This window comes from Mustela nivalis (genome assembly GCF_964662115.1).
Source record: "Mustela nivalis genome assembly, chromosome: 4".
In the NCBI taxonomy this organism is placed as follows: Eukaryota; Metazoa; Chordata; class Mammalia; order Carnivora; family Mustelidae; genus Mustela; species Mustela nivalis.
In genome coordinates, this window is record NC_139023.1 from 4,811,583 (window position 1) to 4,835,971 (window position 24,389).

At 40.2% G+C, this 24,389-nt stretch overlaps 1 long non-coding RNA gene across 2 annotated transcripts in view; it reads right to left on the reverse strand.

Annotated features, from left to right (window-relative positions):
- LOC309862565 overlaps window positions 1–24,063 on the reverse strand; it is a 64,555-nt gene extending 40,492 nt beyond the window's left edge. For both annotated transcript variants that reach the window (XR_014310583.1, XR_014310584.1), the window contains exons 1-2: window positions 22,761–24,063; window positions 21,566–21,690 (exon numbers count right to left, since the gene is read on the reverse strand). This is a non-coding gene — a long non-coding RNA (uncharacterized lncRNA). The remainder of the gene's footprint in view (window positions 1–21,565; window positions 21,691–22,760) is intronic.
- Window positions 24,064–24,389: the final 326 nt, after the last annotated feature.

Here is a 24,389-nt window from a genome sequence, read left to right on the forward strand (position 1 = left end):
ATCCTTTCCTCAGTGTATGTTCTCGCCTCCTTTGTCAAAAATTAATTGACCATAAATGTGTGGGATTATCTCTGGGTTAATATCAGGTTCCATTGATGTATGTGTCTGTTTTTATGCCTACCATACTGTTTTGATTACTATAGCCTTGTAGTATAGTTTGAAATCAGGGAACATAATACCTCCTGATTCATTCTCTTTTATCAGTATTGCTTTTGCTATTCAGGTGATTCCTTCTGTGATTCCATGAAAGTTTTACGATTGTCTATTGTATTTCTCTAAAAAATCTCATTGGAATATTGATAGGGATTGTGTTGAGTATGTATACTGCTTTGCGTATTATGAATATTTTAACAACATTGATTCTTCTAATCCATGAGCATGTTATCTTTCCATTTCTTTGTACCTTCTTCAATTTCTTTCATCAATTATGTATAGTCCTCAATGTACAGGTCTTTACTTCCTTGGTTAAATTTATTTTGAGGTATTTTATTCTTTTTTATGCAATTGCAAATGGAATTTTTTAAAACTGAAGTATAGTTAAAACAATGTTACATTAGTTTCAGGTATATAACATAGTGATTTTAAAAGTCTATAAGTTATGCTATGCTCACCACAAGTATGTCTCCATCTGGGATTGTTTCCTTAATTTCTCTTTCTGATAGTTCATTGCTAGTGCATAGAAACACAATAATTTTTGTATATTGATTTTGTATCCTTCCACTTGACTGAATTCATTTATCAGTTTTAATGGTTTTGGTTGGGTCTTTAGGGTTTTCCATATATAGTATCATGTTATCTGCAAATAATGACAATGTTATTTTTTTCTTTCAGTTTGGATGCCTTTTGGTTTTTTACTCTAGTCCAATTTCAAGGATTTCCAATACTAAGTTGAATAGTAGTGGGGAGAGTGGACATTCTTGTCTTATTCCCGATCTTAAAGTAAAAGCTCTTAACATTTCACCATTGAGTATGAGGTTAACAGTGGCCTTGTCATTATGGTTTTTGTTATGTTGGAGTATATTCCCTTTATACTCACTTTGTTGAGAGTATTTATCATTAATGGATGTTGAATTTTGTCAAATGCCTTTTCTACAGTTATTGAGATGATATGATTTTTTGCATTTTGTTAATGTGGTGTATGACATTGATTGATGTGTTGATGGTGAACCATCCTCCCATCCTTGAAACAAATCCCACTTGATTATGGAATGTAATTCTTTTAATGCTGAATTTGGTTTGCTAGTATTTTGTTTATTTATTTATTTATTTATATGAGAGAGAGAGAGAGTGCACAGAGGGAGAGGGAGAAGCAGACTCCCCATTGAGCAGGGAGCCTGAGGTGGGGCTCAATCCCAGGACCCAGGGATCATGACCTGAGCTGAAGGCAGACACCTAACCCACTGAGCATCCCTTTTGTTAAGGATTTTTGCATCTATGTTCATCATGAATTTCTTTTTCCATCCCTTCATTTTCAGTCTGTCTATGCATTACATCTAAAGTGAGTCTCTTGCAGGCAGCATATAAATGAGTCTTGTTTTTTAATCCATTCAGCCACTCTGTATCTCTTGATTAGAGAATTCAGTCCACTTACATTTAAAGTAATTATTGGTAAGTATGTTTTCATTTCCATTTTGTTATTTGTTTTCTGGTTTCTATTGTAGCTCCTCTCTATTCCTACCTTTTTCTCTTGCTCTTTTCTCTTGTGCTTTGATGACTTCCTTTAGTGTCATATTTAGATTCCTCTCTCATTTTCCCTTGTGTATCTTCTATGGGTTTACTTTTGTTACTACCAAAAGGCTCACATATAACATCCTACGTATACAACAGTCCATTTTAAGTTAAAAGCAGCTTAAATTTAAACTTATTTCAAAACTACACTTTTATCCCCACATCCCATGTTTTGTTTTGGATGTCACATTTTACATATTTTAATTTCATGTATCCTGAACTTATGATTATAGTTTAAATTCATTTTATTGCTTTTGTCTTTAAGACTCCATGCTAGCTTTATAAATGTTACTCCATGTTCTTCACTACATATTTACCTTTACCGTTACTTTCATATGTTTTCTGTTATTAAATAGTGCCACATATTTTCAGCTTAAATAAGTCTCTTTAACATTTTTTGTAATACCAGTTTAGTGGTGATGAACTCCCTTAGCTTTGGCTTAGAAAACTTATCTCTCTTTCAGTTCAAAATGGTAACCTTGTTGGATAGAGTATTCTTCGCTGGAAGTTATTTTTTTCTTTTGCACTTTGAATATATCATGCCACTCTCTTTTGGCCCACAATTTTCCTGTGAAAAATCTGCTAGTAGTTTTATGAGGTTTACCTTGTATGCAACAAGTTGCTTTTTCTCCCACTGCTCTTAAGACTTTTCTTTAACTTTTGACATTTTAATTATAACGTATCTTGGTGTGGATCTCTTAGGATTCATCTTGTTCAAAAGTCTCTAGGCTTCCTAGATCTGCATGTCTGTTTCTTCCCCCAGTTTAGGGAAGTTTTCACCCATTATATTCGATTAAGTTTTCTGTCCCCTCCTCTCTCTTCTCCATCTGTGAATATTATTTTGCTCACGAATCCTGTAACCTACCTTCACTTTTCAAAGTTTTTTTTTTTTCTTGCTCTGTTTGGATGAGTTCCATTACCATCTTTCAGATTGCTGATCTGCACTGCTTCATCCAATCTGTTAAATTCCTCTATTGTATTTTTTTAGTTCAGTTATTATATTCTCCAGTTCTGTGACTTCTATTCAGTACTTTGCCTCTCTCTCTCTCTCTCTCTCACTCTCTCTCTTTTATCTCTTACCTAAAGTTCTCACTGTGCTCATTCATTCTTCTCCTAAATTTGGTGAATATCTTTATGGCCATTATTTTAAATTCCTTATCAGGGAGATTATATATCTCCATTTCATTAAGGTCTTTTCCTGAGATTTTCTCTTACTCTACCTTTGGAACATGTACCTCTCTTTCCTCATTTTACTTGACTCTCTGGGTTTGTTTCTATATGTTAGGCACAGCAGTCACCTCTCCCAGTCCTGAAGGTGTGCTTTGTGTAGGTGGAGAAGCTTCTTGGTTGTCTAGTTCTTGGTCTTTCAAATCATTGTGATTAACTCAGTAAGCTGATTGACTCTTGATAAATTCCTACTGTTGAGGGTGTGCCAAGACCTGTCAGTGTTACAAGGGGAGAGATCTTGTTTAGCACCTAGTGACAGGCTAATTAGAAGCCAGACCCTCAGGCAGCAGCTTTTCAAATATGCCAATACATACAGTCCTTTGGGGCTTCAGTTATAAACTCTGCTGGCTTCCAGGCCAGGAAATCTGGAGGTATCCCCTGGGCAACAGTTGCCAAAATTGGGGCTCCAAATGAATGCATAAACTCTTTTATGGGAAGTATTTTGTAGTGAGACCAAAGTTGTACACAGGATGGTGTCTTCCTGCTTACATTCCCTGAGAGCACCTCCAAAGCCTAGATGTGGCAAATCTAAAGCATGCCTCTCAAGCTAAATCTCCAGAACACATAAACAGACCTTTCCCATAGGAAGACTAGGGGTGTGTTTCAATCTACTGTCTATGCAGTGCCCTGGGGGGTGTACCCTGCCAAGGTGTTTCCAATAGTTAGAGTCCTATGGTGCCCAGATACACAGGCCCCCTAGCCACCAAGGCAGGGCAATCAAGGAGTGTTTACTGTGTATATTGCACACACATAACAGCTTTAGCAAGGCAGCTGGAAACATCCGGTGAGGCCCTTGCTGGCTTTAGCCACGCAATGGGAAAATGCCTTGACTACATATGCCACTGGCTTTAGTACGCAGCAGCACAGTGCCCTGTCTGCCCGTATCTACTGGCTTTAGCAAGGAAGCAGGAGAATGCTGTAGTTGTTTGTGCTCTTCAGTCCCTCTGGCCTTAGTACATGCCTGCACTCACCTATTCTAGTAGGGTAGAGGGGAGTACAAAAATGGCATCCACTGGTTCCTCCAACTCTGAAGAGTCCTAGTTGTGCCCTGCCCCTCCAGCAGATGCTTGGAGATTAGCAAATGAATCTCCTTCACATATACGCTAAGCACTTTCAAACTGCTGCTATTGCACTTTGTTCCAGAGTGAGTGAGATGGCACGGGAGCCCTTTAAAAGGAGGATCTCAGTTCCCTACTGCCCTTTGGCTCCACTGGAAGTAAGCCCCTTGTTTTTCCAAGTGGTATGTTCTGGGGGCTTATCTCTCTGGCCCAGATCCTAAGGTGTCTAATGTGCCTGATGTGCCTCCCTTCCTCCTCCAGGATAAGCTCCAGGCTTGTGAAATCCCTCTGTATTGTGAATAATCATGCTTGGGGCAGGATGGGGGGGAGTTGGCCAGACTGGGTCTCTGCCACTTCTACCTGTCTTGATGTGGTCCTTCTATCTTTTGTTGGGGAGGAACAGTTTATCTAGTTTTCCTTTCTTTTTCAGAAGAAATTGTTCCATATGTCCCTGTAGATTTTGTGTGTCTGTGGGAGGAGGTGAGTTCAGGATCCTCCTACACTGCCATCCTGGACCGCCCCCTCCTAGTTTTTATACATTTAAAATTTGTATTGCTTCTAAGCAGAATCTTGCTAAAATGAGATCATTCAAACACATGCAATAGTCTAATTTTTAAAGGCCCTTATTTTGGTGAAAAAATGATAAATTCAAGGTGTTTTATCACTGTTTCAGAATACATTAAGGAAAAAGTCTCTGATAACTGGTATTTCATGCATTTTCCCCTTAAAAAGCTCCACTTTTGCAAACCTGCCGAGTTTCTCACATACTCTTTTAGTTAACATTCATGTGAGTTGCAAGCTTGATGCCAAGGAATTCTATCGCTGGAGAGGAGTCTCAGTCCCAGGTCTGGGAAGTAATGAGTTGCTAGAAATCTTTTCTTTCCCCATAGCTCGGTTTTATGCTTCAGTAATAATGTTTATAATGCCGCTTCTCATTCAGTCCCACATCAAATGTCACCAGTCCACAGAGGCCTTCTCCAAGCCTCCTCACTAGAGTGTCCCCATCCTGTTACTCTCTGTTGCATCACCCTAGTTCTTTCCTGAATCACATTCATCACAACATATTAGTATTGTCATTTGTTTATGGAATTTCTTAACCTACTAGTCTAGTTAACTCCTGAGAGCAAGTGACTTGTCACCTGTCTTCATTTCTGTATCCCCAGGGCCTAGCATTGGGTTTAATGAATAAGAAAATGAACTAAAGTTTCCTATACCTGTTCAATTTGTTTGATCTGGGTCATCATATTGGATGCTTCTCCCCTATGCCTGATCTCTCCTCCACCAAAACACAGCCAACACACTTCCTCTTCTTTTCCCAAGAGCTGCTTGTTGTTGCTGCTGCTGTTGTTGTTGTTACCCAGTTAATAGATGCTCATTTTAGAGAACTTGAGGCAGGGACCAAAGTCATGTAAATAGACAATTGAAATCACTAGGGTTGATTCATCATCCCAGTTTGTCCAAGAACGGATGGGATTCCCGGAACTTGGGAAAAACCAGGAAAACTCAGGGCAAGCCAGGATGAGCAGTGAACCCTACATAACCTCTCACTCAGTAGTGACTATTATTAATTTATGCTATTGTCATTCATTACTTTATGGATATTATAGTTAATTCAGATTTCATTATATAATTTTGAATTCAACTCTTTCTGAATAATTTCATATTAAGTATTTTAAGTATTTTCCCACATGATTAAAATTCCTTATCATTAAAAATACCATTTAAAATATCATTTTAAAAACTGCTTTATATTGCATATTATATTTAAAAGGCCATGTAATGTAAGACCAAAGACTAAAGACGCTGGAGCCAGGTTGCCTGGGTTCCAGTTCCCGCTCCATCTTGGACATTTTACTTATTCTTTCTGTGCCTTAGTTTCCTCACCTGTAATATAAGGGTCAAGAAAGCACATGTCTTATAATGCTGTTATGAGGATTAAATGGATTTATATATGAATGTTATTAAATTGCCTATTTTTCTTGATAGACTGTCATGTGGTGCAATAGAATATTCATAGTACATGAATGTCAGACCCTGCTTCCTCCCACTTTTATCTTTCAGATGCCCTACTCCCAAATAAACCTTTGTATTCCTAACTCCACCTCCTCATCTGCTTCCCACAGGGCCCAACCAATATAGAAACGAGGCTAATTTGATAAAAGAAAAAAAAGACTTTTCATTATTTTAGTTGCATTTCTTTGATTATAGATGCAGTTGAATATTTATCTTTATTAGGCTCTGAAATTTCCTCCTTTGTGGACTATTCAGGTTCTTTGCTTACCTTTCTTATTGAGGTCTTACTGTTTTTTCTGTCTGTTTAAGTTATATAATTATGTAAGTTATATTTTACATATTGTATATATAAAGGATATGATCCCTTTTGTCATGACTAAGTTTTTAATATATAGAAGTTCAACATTGTTATATAGTGAGATGATCAATTACTTTATAATTTTTATCTTTGTTCTAATGCCAAGAGCATATATTCCCTTCCAGAGGCCAGTCTACAATTTCTCCTTATTTATCAATAGTTCATATTTAGTCCATCTAGAATAAATTTTCACATATGGTGTGAGGTGAAAAATCTAAGTTAATTTTTTTTCAAAACATGTCTCCCTAGACCATTTAATGAAAAATCTTATCCTTTTTAAAGTAACCTCTACTCCCAACATGGGTGGGGCTCAAACTCACAACCCTGAGATCGAAAGCTGCATCATCTACTGAGACAGCCAAGGCCCCCAGGCGCACCCTTTCTGATTGATTTGTCGTGTCCTTCAGTGTCATTTACTAACATTTTATACGTGTCGGGTTATTTTCTTATTACTTAAGTTTATCTTTTTTTGTATACATTATACTTGGTAAAGCCCTATATTTTTACAACCTGTTTTGGTGTCTGCTATTGAATTTTAAGCAATAAACTTTCTAGGCTTTTGTACTTTTTCCAAAATGGAGTTATGTCTCTAGAGATTGTGTGTAGAAAGTCACTTTCTCTTTTTCCTACTTTCCCAAGACTGGAAAATTTGTCATTGCTGAGGCTAGTCGTAATGACGGCAATAATATAAAGAATTCTTATAAAGCTCTGCATAAAGGAGGAAAAATTAATTTGTGAAGCAGAGCAGCTTAAAACATCATAGAAATGTGATTAGAATGCCCTTTTTTTGTTTGTATAGGAGACTATCAGTTTCATCCTATTTTCTAGTGCAGAGCAACCTAAAAGCCTAAGGTCCAGAATGTGACCGTGATGTCATAGGACCTCTCAGTGGTGTGTTCTTCAGAGTGAAATAAAGCAAAGTTACAAGAAACATGTTTATTCCGCTGCTGTGTGATTCACATCGTCACATACTCTTGGTTGGAGGAGATGGTCAATAATTATAGACAGAAATATGAACGGAAAGGCAGGATCCTAGACAAAAATTGCTTAGTTGCTTTTGTTGCCTCTGTCATCATCTTTGCAACAATCTCGGTAAAACTAAGCTCAGAGGAGGGAGGGAGAGGACACGGAGTAGGGGCGGTAGCGGGCAGTGACCAGTCGGCCAGCGGCCGCGGGAGGATTCTTACCCGGCCACCCCAGGATAAATACCACATAGTGGGAAATTAGGAACAGGTAGAAGCACTTGAAAGGACTGCAGAATTCCTTTATGATAACAATCATGCTGTAGGCCAACTGCAATTGTGTGCATATGCTTTAGTTGTCAGCATTTAATTTAGGGTATAATAACCCGTTGTGATATAATAGGGATCCGCAGCACTGGATTTCTCTTCCCTCCGTGGTGAAAGATCTTCTCCTTTTTCTTTCATCCTTCCTACCTTCCTTCTTTCCTTCCTTCCCTTCTTTTCCTTTTGCTATGGTGCCTTTCACGTAGGTGTAACATAAGTGTGCTCTTTTCAGTTCTTTGATGTGTATAAAGAGGAAAGGGGCATAAACTCTTTAATGAACGATAAAGCCAACAAGAGCAAAAATAAACATGTAGCTTAAGCCTGTAAAGTAAAACCATCTAAAAATTCTGTGGGATGAAAGTTTTTCCTCTATCCATTGTTTTTCTCCTAGATGAAGCAGCCACAATTTTTAAAGACTACTGTGAAGAGTGTCCTTATGACGAAGCACTGACCTGCTCTGGTTAGGCCCATCAGCACCCCAACAAAGCTGTTCCGAGTTGAGACTGCCGGGGTACCTGGGTGGCTCAGTCAGTGAAGCATCTGCCTTCGGCTCAGGTCTTGATCCCAGGATCCTGGGACCGAGCCCCGCATCAGGCTCCCTGCTCAGAGGGAAACCTGCTTCTCCCTCCCCACCACCCCTACTTGTGTTCCCTCTCTCACTGTGTGTCTCTCTGTCAAATAAATAAGTAAAAATCTTAAAAAAATAATAATAAGAGTTGAGACTGCTATGAGGTTGGGATAGAAGGCCATTTCCTGAAACTGTTCAGGACAGTAGCTAAGCTTCACAGAGAATATGGAGTTCTAAGGGTCTTCTGTGTAAGTACTGAAAAGTCATCTGACTTTGAAAACAACTTGAAGGTGGCACATTTTTATGACAATAGAAAACTAGTTCAAATTCTAGAAATAGAGACATCACTTCAGTCTGATTTGATGATAAAATGCAGGGCAAAGAACCAATCGCTAAAAACAATTACAGATATTACTTGGAACAACAAAGGTGTAGCGGTCCTAGGTAAGGGCATCATTTTTGAAATAATCAATCATGGTATCCTAGAAGAGACAAATTCATGTGCATTGGAAAGCAAGCATTTTGTGGTCAAACAGACCCAGCTCTGAATCTGTTACTTTAGGGATCTGGGACAATGGGTTTCTCTGTCAAGTAGAAATGTTATTATTTCCTACCCCAGAGGCCTATTGTAGGAATAAATGAGATTGGCATGTAAAGTATTTAGCCCAGAAGTGGGCACACTCCAAGTCCTCAATAAGTGATACCCATTACCTCTATTGTGGTTATTTCTCACCATCATCCTAGGAGCAGAAGAAGCTAGATAGGTCTTCTAGTTCATACTTCCGCTGCTAACTTGGATCACGTGTAAATACTTTCATAGAAAACAAAATGAGTCCCCATCCTCTTTTTTAAGGATACTTAAGGAAATGGAAGTACTTGATGTCCTACAGGGATTCTTTCTCACTCAAAAATGTTTCTAATTTTTCTAAAAACTGATCATACTGCAATAGAAGCCCATTTCTTCTTGGCTATCTTTACTGATGGAGAAAAGTTGATCAGGGCACCGGCTGGCACAGTCTGTAAGTGTCTGACTCTTGGCTTCAGCTCAGGTCATGATCTCAGGGCTGTGAGATTTAGCCCCGTGTAGAGGCTCAATCCTCAGTGCAGAGTCGGCTTGAGGTTCCCTCTCCCTCTCCCTCTCCTCCTGTCCCTCCCGCTCATGCTCTCTCTAAAATAAATAAATCCTTATTAAAAAAAGAAGTTTATCACTCTTCTTTAGTAACCTTCTAGATGTGCCACTTGATGAAAATTATAACCTGGCCATCCCCTTCCCTTCACACTCCCCTAGACCCCATCCCAAACACAGCTAATTATTCCACCATTTTCCTTTCTCCAAGAGGACACAGAGGAAATAATAATTTCACTACAGTTGGGTTATGGTTCTCAGTGATTCTCAGGCCTGTCTGATCATATAACAAGGAGTTTCTCCTGAAGAAGAATAATGGCAAACCTGAGCAACTGGGCCAAGATAATGGATCATGTAGGGCAAAACCAGACGATCCACAGAACGCTGAGTTGATGATGATGAGCAACAAGGACTTGGGCAAAGCGAAGGCAGGCAGATGCTAATAAAGAGTTGATTTTTTAGAGGGTCAGTTTGGTGAAACAATCACATATGTTTATCTCTTCTTCCTCTTAAGATGCTATTCAAATCACAGAAACAGAACATAAAAGGAATAATTTTAATATCAAAAAAAAGAAGGGCTCCACTGCTGAACAATAGATTAGATCCATTTCTGGAAGACTGGGATCTAACAGTGATGTGCTTACTGACGAGGGAAGAGAGAAGCAGCCTCAGTCTGTAGAGAGAGAGTGAGAGGGAGGAAGTGTCTGTGTACATTTAAGTATTGGGAACGGGGCAGGGAATGCAACTAAGGAGAAAAACAATCTGAAGAATATAAAAGAGGCACAAGATACAGATGAAGAATATAAAACAGGCACAAGACACAGAGGTACCACAAATGGTGGCATTGAGCTGTTGGACTAAAAACAGATGTATTCCATGCTCATAGCAGGATTTTTTATACTAGCCAAGACATGGGAATCACCTAAATGTCCACTGATGAGTAAACGGGGAAAGAATTTGTGGCATATACATACAATGCAATATTCTCTTGCCATTAAAAACAAAAACAAAAACAACACAAAACAAGACAAAAACAAGGAAATTCTGCCATTTGTGACAATATGGATGGACCTTGAGGGCATTATACTGAGTGAAATAAGTCAGACAAAGACAAATACTGTATGATCTCACTTGTATGTGGAATTAAAAAAAAGAAAGAGAAAAAAAAAAAAAAGAAGAGGGAGAGATCAGACATGTGTTTACCAGAGTTGAAGGGTGAGGGCAGGAGTAATAGGAGGAAGGTGGCCAAAACGTACACACTTCCAGTCGTAAGATAAACACGTACTAAGGATATAAGGTACAACACAATGCCCGTAGCTACTGGTGCGGCGTGACATGTATTAAAGTTGTCGAAAGAGTAAGCCCTAAGAGTTCTCATCACAAAAAATGTTTTTTTTTTTCCTTTTCTTTTATTGCTTTCTCTTTTTATTGTAGGAGATGATGGAAGCTAACTAAACTTGCAGAGCTAATCATTTCACAATATACCTAAGTCAAACTGTCAAGCTATATGCCTTAAACTTCTACAGTTATGCATATCAATAATATCTCAATAAACCTGGGGAAAAACAAATTGAATTTTTAAACAATATTTATTTGTTTATGAGAGAGAGTGCATATAAGCAAGGGAGGAGCAGAGAGAGAGGGAGAACATGGCGCCAACTCCAGGCTGAGTACGAGGCCAGCCGCACCGCTTGAGCTTGTGAATCTCACAACCCTGAGATCATGACCTGAGGCACAACCAAGAGTTGGAAGTTTAACCAATGGAGCCTCCCAGGGGCCCCCAGAAATTAATTTTGTAAAAGCATGTTTTCAGAGAAGTTCCCATCTCCAGCTCTCCTGAAGAATTTTTAAAGAATCCATCTTAAAGAAAATGTAGAGGGTTATTTTCTAAATAAGTTGAATAAGATCAATCCAAAAGACCCAACATCAGTGAACAGTAGTTCCAAGAAAAAACAGAAGAAAAGAAATAAGGACATTTTCAAATAAATAAGAAAATTTCTAGAGATGAAGGACATATGTCTCCATATTAACAAAGTCCCCAATTGGGTGTCTGGTGGCTCCGTTGGTTAGGCAACTGCCTTTGGCTCAGGTCATGACCCTGGAGTCCCAAGATCCAGTCCCGCATCAGGCTCCCTGCTTGGCAGGGAGTCCGCTTCTCCCTCTGACCCTCCTCCTTCTCATTTTCTCTCTCTCACACAAATAAATAAATAAAATCTTAAAAAAAAAAAAAAAGGAAGAAGAAAGTCCCCAATAGCCAAGCACAATGAATGACAAGAGAACTGTGTCCACATAAAAATTGTGAACACGAAGAACAAAGACAAGATCCTAAAATCTTCCCCCAAAATAAAATTGCTACCTACAAAGTAATGTGGCTGAGAGTAGTACTAGGCTAAAACCGTATATATATATGACAATATGAGTTGTCAGACAACAGGGGAATAATATTGTTAAAGTCCTAATGAAAAAATAATTTTGAACCTAGAATTCCAAATGCCCCAACTTCAAATCAAATGGGATCTAGACTAAATCCATTTTCAGACATGCAGCGACTTAGAAAATTGATCTCCCTCACACCATTTCTTTAAAAATTTCTTGAGGATATATTCCAGTAAAACACAAGAACAAACCAAGAAGGTGAAGAGAAGTCCCAGGATGACAGCTGTGCATCTGCCCCGGAGGCAGTTCAAATCGGAAAAGATGGCTAGGAGGTCTTGCCTGAGATGGCAGGACAGACTCCAGGAAAAAGCTGCACAGAATACCACAGCTGGTATTATGTAGAGAAGTCCCCAAGGCTATTCTCAAGGTAGATAGTTCAATAGAAAGGGCAGCTTTCGAAACTTCACTGGGGGAAAAAATCTATACTGGGAAAGATGTAATCATAGTGTAATATTGTATCAGTCATACTTTTCCAAAAGTCACAATAATGACATTTTATTGCCTTTCAGTTTTTAGACTCAACCTATAGGCAACCTATGGAAGATTAAATTTTGGTAACAGAGTAGACCATAAATGTTACCAATTTTGACAATGCAAATGAGAAAGTATAGAAGTTAGTTGGGAAAAGGAAGGAGTGGAGAAGAACTAAAGGCAAGGACAGTCACTAATACCTCCGTCCTGCAAGACGGCCGATGAAGGACAATGCCTACGGTTGAAGAAATAAAAAATTAAGGTATGGTATGCCTCTGAAAGTAACCAGGAAAAGAGGGAGTGGAACCACTGAATGAATATCTCAGATCACTTTTATTGCAAAGAAAGCACATTTACATGAAGTCTAAAATTGATAAAACAGACAATGATAGAAAAAGCCTATTTAAAGATACAAAAGCATTACCGGATATTTGTTATCAGTGGCCGACTCTTGAGAATGGGGTAAGGGCGGGACGGATGGCAAGGAATGACTACTCTTAGCCACGTGCCCAAATTACTCGAATAAAAATTATGTGTAGTAGAATAACTGAAAGGCAAACACGACTCATTTTTTAAAGGCATCGTGGGGCAACATGGCATTTGCAGGATTAAAGCGTCACGATAACGGACAGAGAGGAAGTCGTAGACACAGGCAGTCCCGGAGGGCAGGTGTCGCTACAGCCATCTCTGGCTTTCCTTCTCCGAGGTACTGGATTGGATTTACTCCTCTCGTAATGCAGGATTTTCTGGCTTTGGAGACCTGTCGACTAGATAACGGAATCAATGATCCTTTGAGGCAGGAAATCCTATCCGTGCAGAAATGGGCCGGTCAGAGAATCAGACGGCCCAGACCGAGGTGGGCAAGGAGAGCGGCGAGACAGACTGCTCCCCAGCTCAGGGTCTTTTGATCTTTCTTCAAGATTTAGGAGCAGGACCCCAACTCAGTGTTCCCCAAAACCTTGAAGTCTCTCTGATGAACAAAGTAAGTCATTGGGATTTGGTGTTCTAAATCAGAAATTCAAAGCCTGTGAGTTTGAAGACCTGATTTGGAATGTGTTTCGGCAACATATAATGAACTTGCACGACGATAAAGACAATGGGCGTCTGACAGCCCTGGGTGCCAATACCGACTCCACTTTTAACTAAAACCACAAACAGACCTTTCCGTACTTTGGTCTCTTTGTGGAATGAGAATTATTCCACAACATGAGATATTGCTCAGAAAGGTGTTCAACAAACGCCAACTATGGTCATTCGCCATAAAGAATATAATAAAATTCTGAAAAATGCTTCCAAATCAAAATACATTTAACCAAAATCAGATAACTAGTTTACACATACTAGGATACACATAACTACAATAAAAAAGACAGGCAGTAATAAGTTTTGGCAAGGATGTGGAGAAACTGTACCCTTGTACACACCATATGAGAATGTAAAATGGCATAGCCACTTTGGAAAACAGGTTGGCAGTTTCTCAAAAAGTTAAGTAAGTATAGAATTCCCATATGACTCAGTAATTCCATCCCTAGGTACAACCCTAGATAATTGAAAACATATGTCCCCACGAAAACTTGCGCATGAATATTCATAGCAACATAATAGCCTAATAGTAGAAACAACCTAAGTGTCCATAAACTGATAAACAAACAAATAAAATGTGGTATACCCCTACAGTGCAATATTATTAGGCAGTAAACAGAAATGAAATACTGATGTATGTTACAACATGGATGGAACCTTAAAAATTTTCTACAAAAGAAGCCAGACACAAAAAACCACATATTGTATGATACCATTTATACGAAATATAAATAAATTTGTCATGGTAGGCAAATCCAAAGAAACAGAAAGTAGATTAGTGGTAGCCAGGGCCTGGGGAGAGAGTATAGATAGTGAATGCTAGTGGGTAGAGCTTCTTTGGAGGGGGTGTGATAAAAATGTTTTGGAATTAGATACTGGTTAATGATTGCACAACTCTGTGAATATATTAAAACTACTCAATTGTGTCCTTTTTTTTTTTTTTTTGAAGATTTTATTTATTTATTTGTCGAGAGAGGAGGGAGAGCAAGCTCAGGCAGACAGAATGGCAGGCAGAGTCAGAGGGAGAAGCAGGCTCCCTGCCAAGCAAGGAGCCCGATGTGGGACTCGATCCCAGGACGCTGGGATCATGACCCGAGCTGAAGGCAGCTGCTTAACCCACTGAGCCACCCAGGCGTCCCTCAATTGTGTACTTTAAAAGGGTCAATTGCATGATACGTGAATTATAGCTCAATAAAGCTGTTATAAATTATATGAGCCTTAAAAATAAAATAAGTTACAATAAGTTAATATTATGTATGTGATAATATGGTTCAAGGGGAAAAAAGGTACAGAATAAAGAAGCAAGTAAGGAGGAAAGTCCAGTTACAAGATTAACTGGGACAAAATTAACTTTGGGATGGTTGTTATCATCCCAGAAGTCTTTGAAACTATTACTCCAACCTGGACCATCATGAGAAGACAGAATTCCGTTAAAAAAACAGTGGTATGGAAAGATCTCTCACAAAACAGAACTTAACTTTTTTTAACGAAAAAAAAAAGCGCTAGCTTAAAAGAAAGATTTTTCAGGGGTTTTTTCTCCTCTTTTTTGTTTGATTTGGGTTTGAAGTGTAGATTGGCTTGGACTAAATTAAATTTGGCTAGGTAAAAACAAAAAAATTTAAAGAAATAAATTTGACTGGGTAAAAAAACTATCTTTCAGAAAACTAATATTTATCGAGTATTAGTTTCTTTCATATGAGTAAAGGTATACAAGAAGCAAAATGTCAAGAAATAGTGGGGCAAGAACCATACAATGGAGTCGGAATAACTCCCTTTCTTTAGAATAAAGAGGCTAATTTTAAAATGCTGCGTGTGGGACCTGGAATGTAAAACATCTCAACTTGGCATTGAATGCTTTCTCCTCCCAAGCCCATCGCATTCTTTTCTCTGTCTCCACATTAAGGCTGGGTAAGAAAGCTTATCTGTTTTGGACGGGATCCAAATTAGATGTGGATTTGTACCTGTGAGAACTTAGGATCTCAGGAGCAGCTGGCTTATATCCAGTTCTTGGAATGCTTATCATCATAACATTATGATTAAACACTGGCAGATATAAATAGGTGTCATTTATTCTAGTCATTTAAATGTTTTGGAATAAAGTATTCCTTATTTAGACAAGTTCTTCTAGGGCAAAATTACATAAATTGGAGGTATTTTTGTTGTAATTTTAAAGAGTCCATCTACCCATAATGGTTTAAGTATTTAGAGAATGTTTGCAAAGACCAGCTGACTCCTCCCAGCTCTAAGGAGGGTCAAATTACTATGTTGCTTTGGATCCCCCTTTAACTTGTTCTCTGTTTTCTTCAGAAACTGAAGCTCAGAGAAGTTAGGTAAATTGGCCAAGGTAACACAGAAATGGTTAGACTTATTTCAACTCCAGGGGTTTTTTGCTCTAAGTTCATTACTTTTACTCAATATCTCCCAGTTGCTTCACATTATTACAGCTTTTTCTTTGGACTATTTGAATTCAATCTAGGCAACATTTCCCTTGGCAAAAAATTTTAAAATATGCTCTCTTAATAGGCAAAAAGAATTAAAAAGAGGGGTTTCAGATTGGTTACGTGCAAAAAAACAAATGCAACCATGGTAGCTTTCAGGGGGAGTAAATAAGTGATTTGGTGGTATAATTAGCTTACCGGACAGGATCAGTTATGGGACTGACTCTCGAGTGATTTATTTTGGTCTTTTATTTAAAGCAGCCCTTATTTTTAGATTGTTTGATTAACCTCCAAGTTAGAAGCTCAGCAAATTTCTGGGTGGGCAATTTTAACTTTCCAGATTTGGAAAAGCCCTTGCATATCCACTATCCTCTAAAAATGAAACCAACCCTTCTTCAGGACACTGGTCCCACGAGAGATCATCCAGAAGCAACTTAAACCCTCTAAATACCCAAGAACAAATTCAAAACCATATTCAAGAATAAAACAGGTCTACACATCATATTAGATGGCACCAGTGTAATCTCCCACTCTCTAGGCTAGTCCTTTTAGTTTTTTTTTTTTTTTAAGATTTATTTATTTATTTGAGAGAGAGCAGATCAAGAGAGAGAGAGATTACATGGGGTGAGGGGTGCCGAACGAGGGAGAGGGAGATGCAGACGCCCCGCTGAGCAGGGGACCTGATGCAGGGCTCCATCCCAGGACCTGGGATCATGACCTGAGTGGAAGGCAGATACTTAACCTACTGAGCCCCCCAGGTGTCCCAGGAGAGTTATTTTTTATTATCAAACTTAACTGCCTCAGAAACCTATCAACAGAATATTCCTTCTCTTCTTAGCCATTGTTGGATTAAGCCATAAATCCTACTCTAAGGCTAATGAAATTGGCGTAAAGAAAGAAAGAAAGAAAGAAAGAAAGAAAGAAAGAAAGAAAACAACCAATGGATTTAATAGTTCCCTGTAGAACCCTGAGCTTTGGCTGACAAGAGTTGAGCTCACAGAGAGAGCAATGCTCAGATGGGACTGGTATAGGGCCAGAAGGGAAGGCAAAGAACCCCAACTAAAGGGTAACTTGGTTACTTCCTAAGAACCCAAATGTGAAAAGATATAGTAGGTGGTCAAGTTCTCGGCTAGACCATCTTAGTTCCGTGAAGACCAAACACAAGAATGGCCCCACTTTCTGATGGTTTGTGGTTCTTTCACATCCCATCACCCATACTCCCTTTTATGAGATAAGAATATACACTGCACACATTTTTAGGATTCTCCTTAGGTGAGAATGTGGTTCCAGAGAACTACCTCTTCCATGGAATGCGGGGGTTGAGAATATGACCTATTCTAAGCCAATCTGTGTTTTCTATCCCTTGGTCACAATAATTGGTTCAGGCCAGTCAATGCCAACAACCATAAATTCTAGAACCTCTCTGAGATTCTCTGGGAGAAGGCTACCCCTTCTGTTGGGAATCTAGAAGCTTCCAAGAAGACACTGTGTGCAGCCTTGGTGTTAGACTGGAGCCAGTGCAGTAGGAAGAAGAGCTCGGAGCTGGACACAGAAAGAAGCTGGATTCCAGCTGCACTGCTTGAACCTCAAATCTCTCCCCCACCAGCCCCAGCCACTGAAAACCCTGGACTCTTCAGTTCTATTGGCCGATAAATTCCCCTTCTCTGTTAAACTAATTTAGGTCGGGTCTTCCATCACTGGCAACAGAAAGAGTCCAAACCGTTACACATTTCATTTACACAAATGTCCTTGCATAAACTATAAAACATAAATGCATCCATATTTCTGTTGGGAGATAATCTTCTGAACGTGTTGAAATAGACATTGTTAGATATATATCTAGGACAAATGGAAGCAATTATGTACTTTGTAAACATGAAACTGTGCAACATTACTTTGTGGCTCCAGAGCGTTATCGCAATCAGAACTCCTACACACGCACATCACTGACCACCACTGGGACCACAAGTGAACTGACCAATCTGAGGTCAGCAGTGCCCAGACTGTCACATGCAGAGAGTTGTTTATTTATGTAAGCAATCAGAATTCAGTAATTAAACTGAGTAGCAGAGGAAGTTTCACTTCATAAGCAATGTGAATCAATTTAGAAGTGAATCGCCAGTGATTAGGGATTAATAATAAAATAATAAGGTTACACCGAAAGAAAGTTTGAGTGGAAAAAGACCAGAACACTTGATTTGGGTCATGAAAAAAAGCAGATTTCTTCTACTGGCTTCATGTATGACTTTTTGTTTTAAGTCCCGATTGCTCTGAAGATACCACCGATGGCATAGAAGGAAAAGGAAGATTTATTTCTAAATGTCTGTTAAGTCATCAGTTAGGAAGCTTTCTGCAGCAAATCACAATTTAAGCTGATTTACAGAATGGGAACATCTATTGACTCACGTGACCAGAAAGAGAGCAGACTTCCATGTCAGTTCAGCCAAAGGTTTGTAAGATCATCAGGGCCATCGCTTCCCATGCTTGGCAATTCCCTTTTGTTGTGCTCTCCTTCTTGTAGTGGTTTTTCAGTTGGGCTAGCTTCCTCATGGTAGCAAGGTGGCTATCGGCAGCTCCCAGGACCAAAATTTTCTCATTTACACTGGGGGAAAGAGGAGCTTCCTTTCCTTCCCACCAAAAAATCAAATTCTTATACTTCCTACTGCCTGGACTTTCACATCTCTGAAAAAAATTACTGTAGCTAGGGAAGTCATGCACCACAGTAATTCCACACCAGGGAAAATGAGCCTGTGCCCAAGCCAGTGACACAGCCAGAGAAGACGAATGGGAACTCATCCCTAGAGACAGGGAAGAAGTGGATCCCACCCAGCCACATGGTTTCTACCCAAGGCAAGAGGGTGAAATTGGTATCGCAGAGACAGGAATGATTTATTTATTTATTTTTTCTATCATGTACCAGACTGAACATAGCCATCTACTGTGGGCTATAGCGCTGGGCATTTGCTTAGGGTGCCAATCAACAGGGAGGCTTCACTGGAAATGTACCTAGGTGAAGACAGTTGTTCAGGGCCGTCCTACGTGAAGGTCACTATATTCCTTAGCCTTGCATAATTCCACACTAATTTTCTCTTAGGGAAAAATGGAAACTAGGGAGAGACGAATTCTCAAAGCACATGTATCTACCACTACTGTTGCCTATTCTTGCTGTATGTTTTCTCAAGGTTATCTCTAAATATCATAGCATAGTTTCCCCCAAAAGCAACAGCCTGGTGTATTAGGGTCTTTGGCCTTATTTTAACACATCAAACTTCTATTCCAAAGATACTGATTTTCGTGCCCATTTTTTTTTTTAACACTATCATATGGACCACATTCAAATGAATGTTGGATGCTAAAATCATTTTAAGTCATAATAACAGCAAATGTTAAAATAAACACAAAATAATTACCATTACAAAGCTTTGTAGCAGACACTTTTGGTGGCTTAGGTCCTGTCCCCTGAGCCCACTCCTGACTGCCAGTGCTCACCAGTCGCCTCACGGCAACCGCACCGTCAATCATTTCCATTCTCTATCTCAGGGCCTTCTTTGGAATCTGACGCCACAAGTACCTACTTGGCCCATCGGCAAGCAACATCAGGAAATCAAGCAGGTGCTTAATAAATATTTGCTGAATGAGTGAATGTTAGAGTATAATAGATTGCTATTAACCTGCCTTGTCTGGAGACACCTGGGTGGCTCAATGGGTTAAGCTGTTGCCTTTGGCTCAGGTCATGATCTCAGGGTCCTGGGATGGAGCCCTGCATCGGGCTCTCTGCTCCGCAGGGAGCCTGCTTCCCCCTCTCTCTTCGCCTGTCTCTCTGCCTACTTGTGATCTGTGTCTGTCAAATAAATAAATTTTAAAAATCTCTTTTAACTGCCTTGTCCATAGACGAATTGCTGGGTTCTTGCTATGCTGTGAGGGGCATACATGTTGGTTTGGAATAACTTTTTACAATGGTGGGAAGGTTCTAAATCAGTGCTGTCCTATACAGCCACCACTACCCACATGGGGCTGGCTATCGAGCACTTGAAAAGTGGCTACTGTGAGTAAAAAACTAAATTTTAAATTACATTTAATCTTAATTAACTTGTACTTAAATTTATTTTTTTTTTTGAAGATTTTGTTTATTTGCGACACGGAAAGATAGTGAGGGAGGGAGACAAGCACAGGGAAGCTGGGGAGGGAGAAGCAGGCCCTGAGCAGGGAGCGAGCAGGAAGCCAGATGTGGGGCTCGGTCCCGGCCACTGGGATCATGACCTGAGCTGAAGGCACACACCCACGCACCCCTGCGCTTAAATTTAAACAGCCACATTGTGTGACAGCTACTGTACTGGACAGCACAAGATAAAAAATGCCAAGTGCTGCCACAAAAATCCTCTACTACTTGCCATGATCAGCCAGGGAAGTACTTATGTAGTAACAGTCGGTGGGTACACAAAAAATTACCAGCCTGGCTGGTAAACCATGTGGCTTGGGTCACCCCAAGCAAGCAGTGTATCAGGCATTTCTTTTACTTGACTCAAAGTCAAGCCCTAGCAAAAACAGGTAGATGGAACCAAGAACCCTGCGTGGTTACCTTGGTCTGTGTTTCTGATAAGTTTGAGATTTTATTTATTTATTTGACAGAGAGAAATCACAAGTAGATGGAAAGGCAGGCAGAGAGAGAGAGAGAGAGGGAAGCAGGCTCCCTGCTGAGCAGAGAGCCCGATGCGGGACTCGATCCCAGGACCCTGAGATCATGACCTGAGCCAAAGGCAGCAGCTTAACCCACTGAGCCACGCAGGCGCCCTGTTTCTGATAAGTTTGAATACAGATGTTCAGTGCTGGATTTCTCTGTGTTGGTGTAGACAGGAAAGGGAGAGGGTGGTTTAGAAAGGCACGGAACATTTAAAATCCGGTGCTTTCAGATCCATTTACATTTAAATAAGAAAAAAGGTGCTGTTTTAAAAGAACCATTCATGTCTATGAAAACATCTCTGAGTTTCTTATCATGTGAAAAGTCCTTTTTCCTAAGAAAAAGGAATACACGTTTTGTGTAGGTGCCAGTGTTCAAGTTGCAAAGGTTGAAAGAAGTTTCCAAATCAGCAAGCCCTGTTCCCTATCACTAATAATAATAATAATAATAATAATACTTTGTGTGCACACACCTTGCTCTCTGTGGTTTCACAGATAGGTCACAGGCAGGCATCAGGTACACACGATTTCTATGCTCAACCCTCTCAGTGACCCAGTCTTTGACCTCAGAAGAGTTGGGATAGATTTAGATCAAGGGCTCCTGGGTGCACAATGAGAATGTTCACTCAAAACTCTAACGCAGCACTTCTGACTCTGCTTTGATGAAAAAAGCCATACACCAGCTTTACCAGTTCCCTGGGCTTTCCAGGGACCAGCCCTGACATCACTGTCTGAGAGATTTGCCTTTCCCTCTTGTCTTCCCCTTTGCATGCCCCTCTCTCCTCGCCCTGCTCTTCCATGATGATGGCTGGCTCATCCACTCAGCCAACCAGTTAATAGCAGGGATAACTGTGATGTAATTTCAGATCTTGGAGATACAAATGAATGAAATGCAGCTGGGTAGGTCTCAAACACACGGTCTTATTACTTAAACCTGATTGGTGTAGCTGAGCACATTGGGGACCCTCTTGGTTCGAGTCAGAGGCTCCATCTCTGCACAAGGGCACGATGACACTTTCTACCCCAGGCCCAAACCCTCAGTCCCACTGCACTCCCCACGCCTCCCACACCTGGAGTCTAGCTGGCATCTACTTACCAAGGTGTCCCCCTTGTAGGCCCTCTGCTGGATTAAATCTGCTGTAAACTCCAAATTTCCAGGGTTGGTTGTGTGGCTCTTTGAGGGTCTGTTAGAATCTGTTACCCTTGTAAAATCCAAGAACCCTGGGGAAGAGGGTAACATGACCTCTCAAACCAGTCTCCAAGGGCACACTTGGAAAATTTAGACTTTACAACTATGGTTTTTACTCTGCATGAACTGAGTTGCTCCTGGAGGGTTCTGAGCCAGGACTGACAAAGGAGACTGAACTTTGTAAGGCTCCCTCTGCTGGGCCTGGATCTCTAAATACCACCCAGCCCTAAATTTCCCAACGATTGTTCTGCTGCTCTGGCAAGAAATCTTGTTCTTTCTCTGCCTACTGGGCTCACTTCCTCTCCCTCGCCATTTCCAAGATCTGTTGCTCCGTCTCTGCTTCCAGACCCCTCCTTAGTCAGACGGGCTGTTCTACCCGCTGACCCAAACTTTTGCCCTTTTTGTCTACTTCACCACAGCCAACAGAGCCAGACCTGGCTATCGCCCTTAACATCAACCGAGTGTCAACCATTCATCATCTGGAAGCAGTACTGATCCCCGTCTGTATTTGACTTGGCATGGAGTGGTCACCTTTCTCTCAGAGATCCTCAGGAGAGACTTAACTGGGAAATATATAGTTAGTTTCACAAAATTACAACTATGGACGTCTATATTTGAATTCTGCTTCTTTTAGGTTCATGTTATATAATGAGCATTTTCCAACTTTTTAACTAAATGATTTTTCGTGGCTTCATTGAATTCCATTGTGCAGTTGTATCATGATTTGATCCATCTCCTACTTAAGCATTTTGATTATTTCCAGGTTTTTGATATCATAAACATGTTAAAAAATGATCTATACATGAACAACTAAGTGGGTCTCTGACAATTTCATTCTATTAAATTCCTTAAAAGGGAAGTACTGGGTCAAAGGGTAAAAGCATATTTAAGGCAGGCTGAGAAGACTCGTCTTTAAATGAAGACCCCAAATTCCAATAGAAGTGAAAAGAGACCGAAGACTGGCCAGTCCCTCAGGATCCCCTGACCATGGGCAGGAAATAAAGCTGGGGAGTATGTTCTAGAATAGAACACCCGCCCCCCCAACTCCACCCCTGCCCAGTAAAGTGTTTAATCATTTCAACTTCTTTCGAAAGACCCGCACCTGCTAGAGCATGTGGATCAACATTGATGAAGTAGCTTCAGCTGTCAGGGACGGCAGATGGGCAAACACACCTGGCCTCACAGCATTGTGAGCTTCAAGTTCTCCTTTAAAATGAGCAATGGGCACCAGACAAAAGTGTGATCCTCTTCTACTCCCCTCTTTCAGCCCACACTGTGAGACACCAATTGACCTTTGCTCTAAATCCTAATTAAAATCTGAAATTACACCCCATCCGAAGAGCGGCTGTTCAGTGGAAATGAGCAATGTGTAAAGCATTGACACCACATAGATCGAGGAGGGCGGGAGCCGCAACTCACTCAGGTACTTGCAACCTCAGCAAAACAAGGAGAGTAGGGTTTTATGCAGACACATCACAGCAGAGAAACAGAGGGTGATTTTTTTCCCTTGAATTTTCTACAATAATCATCTTCTGAGCAATTAATCTCCTAGCCTTATATATTGATCCTCAATATATACATACACTGGTGATATAAATCAAACTATCTCTTTTTCAGATAAAGGAATGCAGATTATTTCATTTGTCTCAAATCATCTATTTGAGCTAGATTTATTTCCTTCAACTTTTATTTGAATGCTTCCTATAAGCCAAACTTTGAGCTTTGTTGGGAGATCTGCAAAATTGATTAAGACAAATCTCCGACCTTGAGAAAGGCAATGTTTCTAGTCATGGAAGCAAAAATTCTGATAGTATGCCCAAGCATACTTAGGGAAAAATTAAGCAGCAATATACTGAGACAGAAGTAAGCTAACAAAGACTTGAAGTCAACTTTTGTGGATAAGCAAAAACCACACATGCACTAGGAATCTGGGGGGGAAAATGACATATAAATGTGACTCTAATGCACAAATTCATTCTCACTATTGAAGACTAGAGATAAGATGCATTTACACACAAATCAAAGCTCATAAAGATGAATAACTACTCTTTGGATCTTTTTCAATGTAGTAATTAATCTTCATATAAAGCTCGCAGTAAACATCAATTTCCATGTAATTAAAATCAGTGTCTTTGTTCACATAATAGGGTAATATCATGTCACTCAAGATGCTGTCCAAGGACAGATTGAGATGGGCAGAGCTGTTTCCAGTTACTAAAGCCTTGGGGAAACGGTCAACGCTAGCTACTTTCGTGATATTCTAGAGATGGTGGGTTGTCTAGATGCTTCCTTTTCTTCCTTCCTTTTCTCTTCCTCGAGATCCCCGGGCCTTCCGCATTTATTCGCTCCTGTCACCGGACCTGAGGACAGTCAGAAAGGTGGGGGCCAACATCAGTGTTGCTGCCCCGCCACAGCCCTGATGAAAGGGTTTGACGGAAGATAATACTGAAGTATATAAAATAGCACAAATAACGTGTGGAAATTTTCAGGGAAATTTCATTGTTTTGGATACTTCCAGGCCCTTTTTAAAAAAGATTTATTTAGTTGAGAGAGACAGCACGCACATGCACCCGAGTGGGAAAGAGTAAGAGGGAGAGAGAGAGAGAGAGAGAGAGAGAATTCTCAACAGACTCTCCAAGGAGCATGGAGCCCCATGCAGGGCTCCATCCCAGGACCCTGAGATCGTGACCTCAGCTAAACTGAAGGTCAGAAGCGTAACCAGCTGAGCCCC